Source organism: Otolemur garnettii, unplaced genomic scaffold (assembly GCF_000181295.1).
Source record: "Otolemur garnettii isolate 467f Iridium unplaced genomic scaffold, OtoGar3 scaffold00031, whole genome shotgun sequence".
Lineage (NCBI taxonomy): Eukaryota > Metazoa > Chordata > Mammalia > Primates > Galagidae > Otolemur > Otolemur garnettii.
In genome coordinates, this window is record NW_003852426.1 from 1,983,162 (window position 1) to 1,996,712 (window position 13,551).

General features: G+C 39.6%; 4 pseudogenes across 1 annotated transcript in view; 3 read left to right on the forward strand and 1 right to left on the reverse strand.

Annotated features, from left to right (window-relative positions):
• Nucleotides 1-13,551, forward strand: part of LOC100955318 — a 315,223-nt pseudogene that overhangs the window by 113,860 nt on the left and 187,812 nt on the right.
• LOC100957211 overlaps nt 1-13,551 on the reverse strand; it is a 91,713-nt pseudogene that overhangs the window by 44,545 nt on the left and 33,617 nt on the right. The window lies entirely within an intron of this gene.
• On the forward strand, nt 8,272-8,750 carry LOC100960989 (annotated as a pseudogene).
• Nucleotides 8,813-9,423, forward strand: LOC100956898 (annotated as a pseudogene).

The window sequence follows — 13,551 nt, forward strand, 5'->3', positions numbered from 1 at the left end:
TAACATCATGTCATCTGCAAACAAGGCTACTTTGATTTCTTCTTCTCCAATTGGGATGCTCTTTATTTCTTTCTCTTGCCTAACTGCTCTGGCCAAGATATCCAGTACTATGTTGAATAAACGTGATGAAGGCAGGCATCCCTGTTTTAACATCCCTGTTCCAGTTCTTACAGGGAAGACTTTCAGCTTTCTCCCACTCAGCACGATGTTAGTATGTTGTCACAGACAACCTTCATCATGTTGAGGTACATTCCTTCTATGCCTGGTTTGTTTAGAGCTTTTCATATGAAGGAATATTGAATTTTATCAAATGCTTTTTCTACATCTATTGAGACGATCATGTGCTTTTATGTTGCCGAGATGTATCACATTTACTGATTTGCATATGTGGCACATGCTTGCATCCCTGGCTGATATCCCACTCGATCATGGTGTATAATCCTTTAGACTTTCTGTGTTACTGGATTCAGTTTGCTAATACTTTTTTTTACTGATCACTTTTTTCATAACAATATAATTTTTTATTGTATGCATTTCAAACTGTCCTATTAACATGTAACTAATCTATCAGTGCATTTCAACAAACACAGGCATGCCATATCATCTGTGACCCCATCAAGATATAGAAAGTTTCCTTTGCCACCTTCCAGGCAGCCACCCATCTCCCAGCAGCCACTGATCTGATGACTCTCACTACAGGGTAGTTTTACCAGTTTTAAAACATCACAGGAATGCACTCACGCAATATGGGCTCCTTTGGATTTGGCTTTTTGCATCTGCCACAAATATATCTATTTGATTTATATATATGGTTGCATGCATAAACTGTTCGTTTTTCTTGCTGATATCTCTTCCATTCTATGATTTAGTTGCATTTTTTTTTACATTGGGGTATAGTCCTGGTTTTTGGTTATTACAGATAAACATGAACATTCTGATACATGTTTCCATGTACACTTATCTTCATTTCTTTTTAGTAAATACCTAAGAATGGAAATAACAGCCCCAGGGTACTAGTTTGTTTAACTTCAGTAGAAGACAGAAAACAGATTTTTAAAGGGATTCTTTAATATTCCTATAGGCAATAGAGGAAAACATAGGTTGTTCCACATCCTTGGCAACATTTATAGTTTTGAATCATTTACTTTTAGGTGTTCTGATGAGGGCTTAGAGATTTCCCACTGTGGTTTTATGTTGCATTTTCCCTGATGACTGTTGATAGTGGGACCATCTTCATACACATATTGGCCACTTAGTATCTTCCTTTGTAAGTCGTCTGCTTAAATCTTTATTCATTGTTGTTGTTGTAGTTTGTTTGCCTTTATATTCTAGAGTCATTGGAGTTGTTTATACATTCTGGGAGAAATCTTTTGTCAGAATAATGTAGCACAAACATTCTAATAAAGAACTTTCCTTTTTAAAAACAGAAACTATCCTGGAAGGCAAAATCTGCTGATTTTCTCACATATTATTCAAAATAATAGCCCGAATTAGGAGGGAATACCTATAGCAACTCACATTATTGTCCTTGTATCAGAAGCCAGGCCAAAGCATTTAATTTCTCTGAGGGACCCAGGAACTGTTGGCAGAATTAATTCTTCACTTACTAAAGCCTATTTAGAAGATTTCTCTGAGGACTGTGGAAAGAGCTAAATGAACATGAATTCTCTAAGGCTGGACCTAAAGCAGATGCTCAGAACCCACCTACTTCCCAGCCCCGCCCAGCCCCCCAGACTCATCACTGAGGCCTATTTGCCCCTGAAGCCCACAGCCTTTCATCCCTCTTTGACCTTCTGTCCATGTCCTTCTGGCTTTAGCTCACACTCCAGGAAGGCTATGAGGTTACCATCACTAATGCACTAAGTATTGCCAATTCTTCCCCCTTCTTTACTTCTCAGCAGCTTCCTCGCTCTCTACAACTCTCTCCTTTCTTTTTTTTCTTTTTTTCTTTTTTTTGAGACAGAGCCTCAATCGCCCTGGGTAGAGTTCCATGGCATCACAGCTCACAGCAACCTCCAACTCCTGGGCTCAAGTGAGTCTCCTGCCTCCACCTCCCAAGAAGCTGGGATCACAGGTGCCCAACACAACGCCCGGCTATAGTTTGGTTGCAGCCGTCATTGTTGTTTGGCGGGTCCAGGCTGGGGATTCGAACCCGCCACCTTAGGTGTACGTGGCTGGCGCCTTAGCTGCTTGAGCCACAGGCGCCGAGCCAACTCTCTCCTTTCATTCATTTCCCTCAATTTCTGTGGATTTACTTCACAAGTTTATTAGGAAGTTGTTCTAGCTAGAAAAAAAAAGCAGAGAATTATGAGATCTTTGTGAAACTACCAGCCAGGTTGGTCAATTCATATCAATTTAACATATTCACTGAACACGTGGAAAATAATGGAAATACATGCAGAGTCCCATTTCGCACAGTTCTGATGCACATGTGTGTCTGTCAACACTGTACTGAGCAAAGCAAGGACCACCAGAGGTAGGGGAGTGTCTTGCATTTGGTGTTTGCTTTTATATTTTTACTAAGTTAAAAAAAAAAAAAACCTTTGTTTAATATGTTCCCTGTTCTTAGACTTTGTATAAACTGTTTCTCACTGAATGCATCATTCTGTGATTTGCTTTTTCAGTTTATATGGTTTGTGGGTTGAATCCATGTTCATACAAATACTCCATCTATTTTAACTGCTAGATAGTATTCCATGGAGGGATGTGCTACAGTTTTTCTCTGTCTGCTACAAACATTGCTGCAATAAACATCCTGGGAAGGGCTTCCCTCCCTGCTCCCTGAGTGACTTTCCCTGGATGTGGATGTGGGAGGGGAATAACCGTGCCATGACCACATGAGGCTACATGATGCCAAATTGTTCTCTGAAGCGGTTGTACCGGTCTCTCCTCCCCTCCCCGCCTTAGGGGCTCCTGTGACACTATCCAGTTCTGTTCTTTTCTCCTACACTGGCTGCTCCTCAGTTCCCTTCACTGGCTCCTGTTGCTGCAGATGCACAAGTTCCCGCCTTGCTAAGTGCTCTCATGTTCCCCATCCCCAGAATTATAAGGATCACCTATCCACGGAAGGCTCCCTGTACTTTACAAAACAGTTACACCAGAACAGGCACTCTTACATATCGCAAATGTAATTGCAAACTGGCAACATGTTTAAGAATGGCAATTTGGCAATTTCTGTCCAAATTAAAAACGCATTCAGCCATTAGCCCCTTTGTAGGAACGTGTATACCAAAAATACACTTGCAGCCCTACAAAATGACTACATTTAAAATTTTAAGTTGCAGCTCTGTTTGTAACAACTAAAAAAACAAATAGAGAAAGAAAGAATCCAAATGTCTATCAGTAGCAAACTGGTTACAAAGCATTTCATTCAAAAGGAGCAATCTCTCAGGAAAAAAAAAAAGCATTGCATGTCTATGCAAAGGGGTACCATGAAAATTTTAATAAAGATGAAAGGAAAAGAAGAAGACATAGTAAGCTTTTAATCTCTTTTGGGATGGTCTCCATGATATGTGCTATAGGAAAAAATAAGGTGCAGAAAAGCATATGTAGTTTGCTAAAATCTGTGTGACAGGGGGAAGACTATATGCACTTACATCTATTTTGCTTGCACAAGCATAAAATGTCTCTGGAAGAATAAGCAAGAAACGTATGTCAATGGCTGCCTGTCAGAGATGGGTCAAGGTAAGAGAGAGACTTTTTACCTTTCAAAACGTGTGAATTTTTAACCAAATCAAACCACAAAATAAATAATAATTCTTTTTTTTTTTTTTTTTTTTGAGACAGAGCCTCAAGCTGTTGTCCTGGGTAGAGTGCCATGGCATCACAGCTCACAGCAACCTCCAACTCCTGGGCTCAAGTGAGTCTCCTGCCTCAGCCTCCCAAGTAGCTGGGACTACAGGCACCTGCCACAACGCCCGGCTATTTTTTGGTTGCAGCCGTCATTGTTAGGTGGGTCTGGGCTGGATTCGAACCTGCCAGCTCAGGTGCATGTGGCTGGCGCCTTAGCCAGTTGAGCCATAGGCGCCGAGCCATAAATAATAATTCTAAAGGAGACAAAGCAAATGAAAAGTAAAAACCTTAAGAAAACTCATAGAAATAATTCTTTTTACTTTCTTTAATATAAAAAAAATTGTAAAACAGATTTCTTAAACAAGGATGTTTACTATCATTTTAATTCACTATGTTGCTTTCTTTTTAATTGCATTATCTTTCTTTACATATATGAGTTTCTTTCATTAAAAGGCAAAATAAGTGCATGATTAATTAACAAAAGCAATTTGTTTGGTGAAGGAAATTTTGACCAAATCTTGGTGTAAGCTTGAAAGCCCAATCTACAAGGGATTCTAGGTGGTCCCAGGCCACAGTTGTAGCTTCAGTGAGCTCAGGGTGCCCTCTACTGTCCACGTGGGATCAAGGCTGTAATATTTATGAAGCAAACACTTTGGTCATGCTGCAGAACACAAGATTGAAACCATCCGCCAGTTTTCAAGGCCCTCATTATTAGCACATTCTGTTATCCCTGCTAGTTTGTGAATGCTTGTCACACTAGGTCCCCCTGTCTTGAGGGGGAAACTATGCTCAGAAATTATACTCAAAGCTCCTCTGGGCACATCCAGGCCCAAACAGCTGAGGGCAGCAGAGCAAGGCCTGGAGCTCAAGATGGAGATATGGGAAGGACCTGACTGAGCAGAAGCCCCCAGAGCTATGTGTAAAGCCCTGCCTCTGGACCACCCTCTGACTCACACTTAGCTCTTTCCTGGGTGTCTGCCATTCCCATTCCCAAGGAAATCAAACACTATAGCTGTGAGGTGGGCAGCTCCCTAGGAGGGGCGAGGTATGGTCCAGTTGATCCTGTTCCTCTGCCTCACAGCTCTCTTCCAGAATCTTCTGATAATAGAAACCAAGCCAGACTGGCTTAGGTGGTGGTTGTCAAAGTGGGTATCTAGGACAAGCAGCATTGGCATCAGCTGGGAACTTGTTAGAAATGTGATTTTAAGGTCCTATTCCAGACCTACTGAATTCCCAAAGAACTAAAAGTTGACCTTCCATTTCATCCCACAATCCCATTACTAGACTAGGTATCTACTCAGAAGAACAAAAATCTTTTTATCACAAAGACACTTGCATCAGAATGTTTTTTACAGCCCAATTAATAATTGCCAAATCTTGGAAGCAACCCAAATGCCCATCAACCCATGAATGGATTAAGAAACTGGTATATGTATACCATGGAATACTATTCAGCTACAAGAAAAGATAGAGATGTTACATCTTTTATGTTTACCTGGATGGGGTTGTAACACATTCTTAGTAAAATATCTCAAGAACTGAGAAACAAATTATCCAGTGTACTTAATACTAATATAAAACCAATATATAAGCAATTACACAACCATACAAATGATAAAACACAAATATAGTCTAATAAGAGGGAAGGGTGGTGGGAAGGGCCATTGGTGGGATCTCACCTAATATGCACAAAGGGAGAATATTCAACATGCCCTTTTGGGTGAAGGGCTCTTCTACAACTTTAACTCTACCTTGGAAGTGAGAACAATGGAACCTGAAATTTGTACCCTCATATTAATTTGAGATAAAAAAATAATAATAAGAGAAGATTAAGATAAACAATATAAGCATTACAAAGGAGACATTGTAAGTGATTCCACAGAAATACAGAAGATCATGAAAGACTATTTATTATGAATAATGATACATTCACAAATTAGAAAACCTAGAAAACATGGATAAATTCCTGGAAATATACACCCTCCCAAGACTGAACTAGAAAGAAATAGATCCCCCAAACAGAACAATAATGAGAGAGAGATTGATTCAGTAATAAAACAAAAAAAAATCTCCTAATAGCAAAAACAACAAAAAACTCAGGGCCAGAAGCATTCACAGCTGAATTCTACTAAACATACCAAAAAAACCTAATATTAATCCCCCTGAAAGTGTTCCAAAAAATTAATGAAAAGGGAATTTGCCCTAACTTACTCAAGGAAGCCACATCATTCTAATACCAAAACCAGGCAAGGATGCAACATGAAAAAGAAAACTATAGACCAAGATCCCTGATGAACACAGATGCAAAAATGCTCACCAAGTTACTAGCAAACTGAATCTAACAGCACATCAAAAAGATAATTCACCATGATCAAATGAGTTTTATCCAGGGATGCAAGAATGCTTCACCACACACAAATCAGTGAATGTGACACATTACATAAATAGAATTAAGGACAAAAACCATATGATCACTTCAATAGATATATAAAAACATTGGATAAAATTTAGGATCCCTTCCTGGTAAAAATCATTAACAAACTAAGGATAGAAGAGACATAGCTCAAAATTCTAAAGGCCATATGTGATAAACACACAGCCAATATCATACTCAATGAGAAAAAGTTGAACAAATTCCCTTTAAGAACTGGAATGAGACACCAATTCCTACTATCACCACTCTTACCCAACATAGTACCGGAAGTCCTAAACAGAACACTCAGACAAGAGCAAAAAGTGAAAGGCAACAAAATTGGAAAAGAGGACGTCAAATTGTCGCTCATCCCCGAGGATAGGATCTTAGGTCTAGAAACCTAAAGACGTCTCCAAAAACTCTTACATTTTATAAATGAATTCAATAATGTCTCAGGATTCAAAAGCAATGTATAAAAATCATCAATAATGATACAGCTAAGAACTAAATCAAGAAGGCAACCCCATTTACAATAGTTAGAAAAAGAAAACTTAAGAATGTATGTAATCAAGATGTGAAGATTTCTGCTATACAAACTACAAAACACTGATGAAAGACATTGTAGCTAGCACAAACTAGAAATACACCTATGCTCATGGAAAGAATTAATACTAAAATGATCATCCTGCCCAAAGCAATGTACAGATTCTTTTTTTTTTGAGACAGAGCCTCAAGCTGTCCCCCTGGGTAGAGTGCCGTAGCATCACAGCTCACAGCAACCTCCAACTCCTGGGCTCAAGCGAGTCTCTTGCCTCAGCCTCCCAAGTAGCTGGGACCACAGGCGCCCGCCACAACGCCCGGCTATTTTTTGGTTGCAGCCGTCATTGTTGTTTGGCGGGTCCAGGCTGGGGATTCGAACCCACCACCTTAGGTGTACGTGGCTGGCGCCTTAGCCGGTTGAGCTATAGGCGCTGAGCCACAATGTACAGATTCAATGCATCCCCACCAAAATACCAAAGTCACTTTTCACAGAATTAGGAAAAGACAATTCTAAAGTTCATATGCAACTAAAGAGAAAAAAGAAAAGCCCAACTAGCCAACACAATCCTAAGCAAAAAACCAAAGCTGGAGGCATCACATTGCCTGACTTCAAATTATGCTGCAAGCCTCTAAGAACTAAAACAGCATAGTACTGGTATAAAAATACACACACACATTAACAGAACAGAATAGAGAACCCAGAACTAAAGCCATATATCCACAGCCAGCTGATCTTTAACCAGAGCAACAGGAATACACACTGAAGGACACCCTCTCCAATAAATGGTGCTGGAAAAAATGAATCCCCATATGTAGAAGAAAGAATGAACCCTTATCTCTCACTATATACAAAAATTAGGCCTTGAGAAGAATTAAAGACTTAAATCACAGATCTAAAACTACTAGAAGAAAACCTAGGAAAAATTCTTCTGGAATTGGCCTAGGCAAGGAATTCATGACTAAACCTCAAAAGCAAATGCAATGGTATTTAAGTAATGCTATTCAGAGCAGTGCTGTGTTGCTCTGAAAGGCTGAAGTAGAGATTGGACATGCCTTCCAATGGTTTTCAAATGCGTGGAGATTGTCAAAGAATCTCTCATGGTTTTTAAAATCTCCTCCATCAGAGCACTTGAGGCTGCAGGTTGTGGTGTCTTCAGGTTGGAAGTTTGAGTTTGGAGCTCCAGCCAGGATGATTGAGCTTGTTTGCAATGACAACAACCTTCTTCTGGGGAAGAAGGTCCACATTAAATGCAACATCGATGACACCATTAGGGACTTAAGAAGCTGATTGCAGCCCAAACTGGCACCCGTTAAGAACAAGATTGTCCTTAAGAAGTGACATGATTTTTAAGGACCACGTGTCTCTAGAGGACTATGAAATCCATGATGGGATGAACTTGAAGCTTTATTACCAATACAGCAGACTTCCTTTCCCCCACTCTACCGTTCTTTCCTCCCACACTGGTATGGAGGCTTGTTTTTAAAAATTCAATTTAGAAAGGAGTTGCCAATAGCCAGGAGGGAATATGCCCAAGTTTTATTGTGACTACTGCAATACATATTTCATCCATGACTCTCCATCTGTGAGAAAGACACACTGCAGTGGGAGGAAGCACAAAGAGAATGTGAGGGACTACTATCAGAATGGATGGCAGAGCAGGCCCAGAGCCTGACTGACAAAAGAACAGCTACATTTCAACAAGGAAAAGTACCTCCTACTCCATTCTCTGCCCCTCCTCCTGCAGGGGCAATGATTCCACCTTCCCACAATCTTCCGGATCCTCCTCATCCTGGTATGATGCCAGCATCCCATATGTGGGGCCCTCCCATGATGCCGATGATGGGTCCCCCTCCTCCTGGGATGATGCTAGTGGGACCCACTCCTGGAATGAGGCCGCCCATGGGAGGTCACATGCCAATGATGCCTGGGCCCCCAATGATGAGACCCCTTGCTTCTCCCTTGTTGGTGCCCACTCATCCTGGAATGACTTGACCAGACAGATGAGGGTAGAGGGGACTTTTCTTTATGTCAGTTTCATATTACTTGCTCTGTTTCACCAGGAGATCATGGTGCTGTGATTCTGGGTGTTTTCTATCATGGTAAGGAAGACTTGCTCTTCCTTCCTGTCAAAGAGAGAATAGTTTTGAAGGGAAGAAGTAAATTCAAACAATTCATTTGTATTGTGAAATGTGAAAATAAAACCGTTAACTATTTTAGCTAAAAAATAAAATAAAATAAAAACTCACTTTAATGTGGAAGTCACTGGAAGTGAGGCTGCAAAAGTACTGAAACTTGTTGAGAGGGAGCCTGCTGGGTTCTGTATGCAGGCGGGCTGATGGGGTGGCAGATGAGCAGGAAGACTCTGCTTTTGAGAATGAAAATGAAGCAATTGGAGGAGGTTCAGAAGGTGGACAGTGTAAAAGACAGAGACTTTTTTCTGAAGAATTGAGATGTATGGTATATGGCTTTGGAGAACACGAGAATCCTCATAGAGTTCGTTACTGAAATGACTCACAAGGCCATGTCTATTGGCAAACAAGGTTGAGTACAAGTTGAAGATATCATCTTGATTCGAAAGGATCCCAGGAAGTTTGCTAGGGTTAAAGACTTGCTTACTACGAATGAAGAATTGAAACAGGCAAGAAAAGCATTTGAAGAAGCAAACTATGGATCTTAACATCTTTTGTAGTTTATGAAACTCCATTATGTTCTAGGGAAACCATATGTAAGACTTGTCATATCTTCTACAGTAAGGTCCTGATATCTACCTACGTAACGAAAGGTAGAGAAACCGAGTTTTCTGCCTTTATTTTTATGGCTTTGAGTTTTATAGTGATATTGGATTAATTGCCTGCCGTTATATGGCCATACTTGAAATACGTATTGCATTTTAATGACCACACATAAGTTCAAGCACCTTTCAAACCACACAGTTCTTTCTGACTATTAACAAAGGATGAAATATTAATAGTGTTCATGTGTTAGGCATATTTGTGCCATTGTGAGCTATGCTGTAGCTGTTTAATATGTGCAATCTAAATGGCATCTTTGAAAGCTGAAATATGTGCTTTATGTATCCTGAAGTTTTTATATAAAAGTAGTCTGAGATTATTGTAGTGGGAAAAAAAGCAAATGCAATAAACACAAAAGAGACAAATTCAACTTAATGAAAATAAAAAGCTTCTGCCCAGAAAAATAAATAATCAACAGAGTGAAGATCAATCTGAAGAATGGGAGAAGATATTTGCAAGTTAATATCCAGACACCATGAGGAACTCAAATAGCAGCAATTATGAAAACAAATAATCCCATTAAGAAGTGGATAAAGCACATGAACTGATATTTTTCAAAAGAAGACAGACATACAAATGGCCAATAAGCATGTGAAAAAATGCTCAACACACCTAATCATCAGAGAAATGCGAACTAAAACCATAATGAGTTGTCACCTTATCCAGTTGGAATGCCTAATACTGAAAAGTCCAAAAATAACAGATGTTCTCTCTTTAGACAAAAGAGAACACTTATATACTGTTTGTAGGGGTATAAATTAGTGCAACCTCTATTTCTCAAGGAACTAAGGATAGAACTACCACTGGATCCAGCAGTCTCACTATTGGGTACTTGCTCAAAGGAAAAGAAATCATTATAACAAAGAGATGCCTGCACTTGTAAGTTTATCACAGCCCATAAAAGAAACATGGCTAATTTTCTACTTTCTTATACTTGTTTCTAGATACAGGTCTCAGTGTGTTACCCATCTGGTCTCAAACTCCCGGCCTCAAGTGACTCTTTCACCTTGGCTGCCCAAGTCCATGGGATTAAGGTGAAAGCCACTGTACCTGTGTGATTCTCTGTCATTTCTGATGAGGAGCTGGAGAGGTCTCAGGGCTTATAGGTCTTAATCAAATCATGGCCCAAATGGAGGCAGGAAAATCTCTGCATTGACTCAGAAGCACCTAAGGGTAAAATAAGGTCTCACTCAGAGCTTTCATCAGATCACCAGGCTCAGCACTAATTCCTTCCTGCCATTGCTGTATTTGCCCTGTGATAATTGGAGCTGGAGAGAGAAGAAATCTTTACATATATAGACAGTACAGTTAAAATGCCCTGGTCCAGATGGCTTCACACCAGAATTCTATCAAACCTTTAAGGAAGAGCTTATTCCCACACTGCAGAAATTATTCCAAAAAAAGTGAAGAGGAAGGAATCTTCCCTAACATGTTCTATGAAGCAAATATCAGCCTGAGACCAAAACCAAGAAAAGACCCAACTAAAAAGGGGAACTTCAGACCAATTTCACTACTGAATATAGATGCAAAAATTCTCAACAAAATCCTAGCCAATAGATTACAGCTTATCATCAAAAAAGTCATACACCAGGATCTAGTAGGTTTCATCCCAGGGATGCAAGGCTGGTTTAATCTACGCAAGTCCATAAATGTAATTCACCCTATCAACAGAAGCAAAAACAAAGAACATATGATCCTCTCAATAAATGCAAAAAAAGCATTCAATAAAACCAGCATCCTTTTCTAATTAGAACACTGAAGAGTATAGGCATAGGTGGCCCCCTTTTTTTTTTTTTTTTTTTGCTGTTTTTTGGCCACCTCCAGCATATGGGCCCGGCACCCTACTCCTTTGAGCCACAGGTGCCACCCAGTGGCACATTTCTTAAACTGATTAAAGCCATCTATGACAAACTCACAGCTAATATTGTACTGAATGGAGTAAAACTGAAAGCTTTTCCACTAAGAACTTGTCCTCTTTCGCCACTGCTATTCAACATAGTACTGGAAGTTCTAGCTAAGACAATTAGGCAAGAGAAGGCAATAAATGGCATCCAAATGGGAGCAGAGGACATCAAACTCTCCCTCTGTGCTGATGATATGATCTTATACTTAGAGGATACCAAACACTCAACCAGAAAACACCTGGAAGTGATCAAAAAATACAGTAATGTCTCAGGATACAAAATCAATGTCCACAAATCAGTAGCCTTTGTATGTGCCAAAAACAGCCAAGATGAGACGCTAAGGACACAATTCTCTTCACAGTAGTTTCAAAGAAAATGAAATACCTAGGAATATACCTCCCCAAAGAGGTGAAGGACCTCTATAAAGAAAATTGTGAAACTCTAAGAAAAGAAATAGCAAAAGATACTAACGAATGAAAGAACATAACCATGCTCGTGGCTGGGAAGAATCAACATTGTTAAAATGTTTATACTTTCCAAAGCAATTTACAGATTCAATGGCATCCCTATTAAAATGCCAACATTGTATTTTCAAGACTTGGCAAAAATAATTCTGTATTTTGTATGGAACCAGGGAAAAACCCATACAGCTAAGGCAGTTCTTAGTAGTAAAAACAAACCCAGGGGCCTCAGCATACCAGACTCTAGGCTGTACTACAAGGCCATAGTTCTCAAGGCAGAATGGAATTGGCACAAAAATAGAGACATAGACATCTGGAACTGAATAAAAAACCAGGAGATGAAACTAACATCTTACAGCCACATAATCTTTTTTTTTTTTTTTATTGTTGGGGATTCATCGAGGATACACAGAAGCAGGTTACACTGATTGCTTTTGTTAGATAAGGACCCTCTTATATTTGTATCCCCCCCTTCCCTTTCTCAGATAGCCACATAATCTTTGATAAACCAAACAAGAACATACACTGGAGGAAAAAAATCCCTATTCAATAAATGGTGCTGGGAGAACTGGATATCCACATGTAAAAGACTGAAAGTGGACCCGCACCTTTCTCCACTCACAAAAATTAATTCAAGATGGATAAAAGACCTAAGTTTAAGGAATAAAATGATAAAAATCCTCAAGGAAAGCATGGGAAAAACATTTGAAGATACTGGCATGGGGAAAGACTCTTTGAAGAAGACTTCCATGGCAATTGCAATAGCAACAAAAATAAATAAATATTACTTAACTAGACTGAAAATCTTCTGTACAGTTAAGGAGATAACAATCAAAGCAAATAGACAACCTACACAATGGGAAATGATATTTGCATATTTTGAATAAGACAAAAGCTTGATAACTAGTATTGACAGAGAACTCAAATTAATCAACGTGAAAAATTCAATACTCCCTTATATCAATGGGCAAGAGAGATGAATGAAACCTTCTCTAAAGAAGACAGATGGATGGCTAACAAACATATGAAAAAATGCTCATTGTCCCTAATTATCAGAGAAATGCAAATCAAAACCACCCTGAGACATCATCTAACCCCAGCAAAAATGGCCCACATTACAAAATCTCAAAACTACAGATGCTGCATGGATGTAGAGACAAGAGAACACTTTTTTATACTGCTGGTGGGACTGCAAACTAATACAACCTTTTTGGAAGGAAGTATGGAGAACCCTCAAAGAACTCAAACTAGACCTCAGAGTTGATCCCACAATCCCATTACTGAGCATCTACCCTAAAGAAAAAAAATCCTTTTACCATAAGGACACTTGCACTAGACTGTTTATCCCAGGTCAATTTACAATCTCCAAAATGTGGAAAACAGCCTAAATGCCCACCAACCCAGGAATGGATTAACAAGCTGTGGCATATGTATACCATGGAATACTATTCAGCCATTTAAAAAGATGGAGACTTTACATCTTTTGTATTAACTGATGGAAGTGAAACATATTGCTCTTAGTAAAGCATAATAAGAATGGAGAAGCAGGCTTGGTGCCTATGGCTCAAGTGGCTAAGGCACCAGCCACATACACCTAAGGTGGCAGGTTCGAATCCAGCCCGGGCCCGCCAAACAACAATAACAGCTG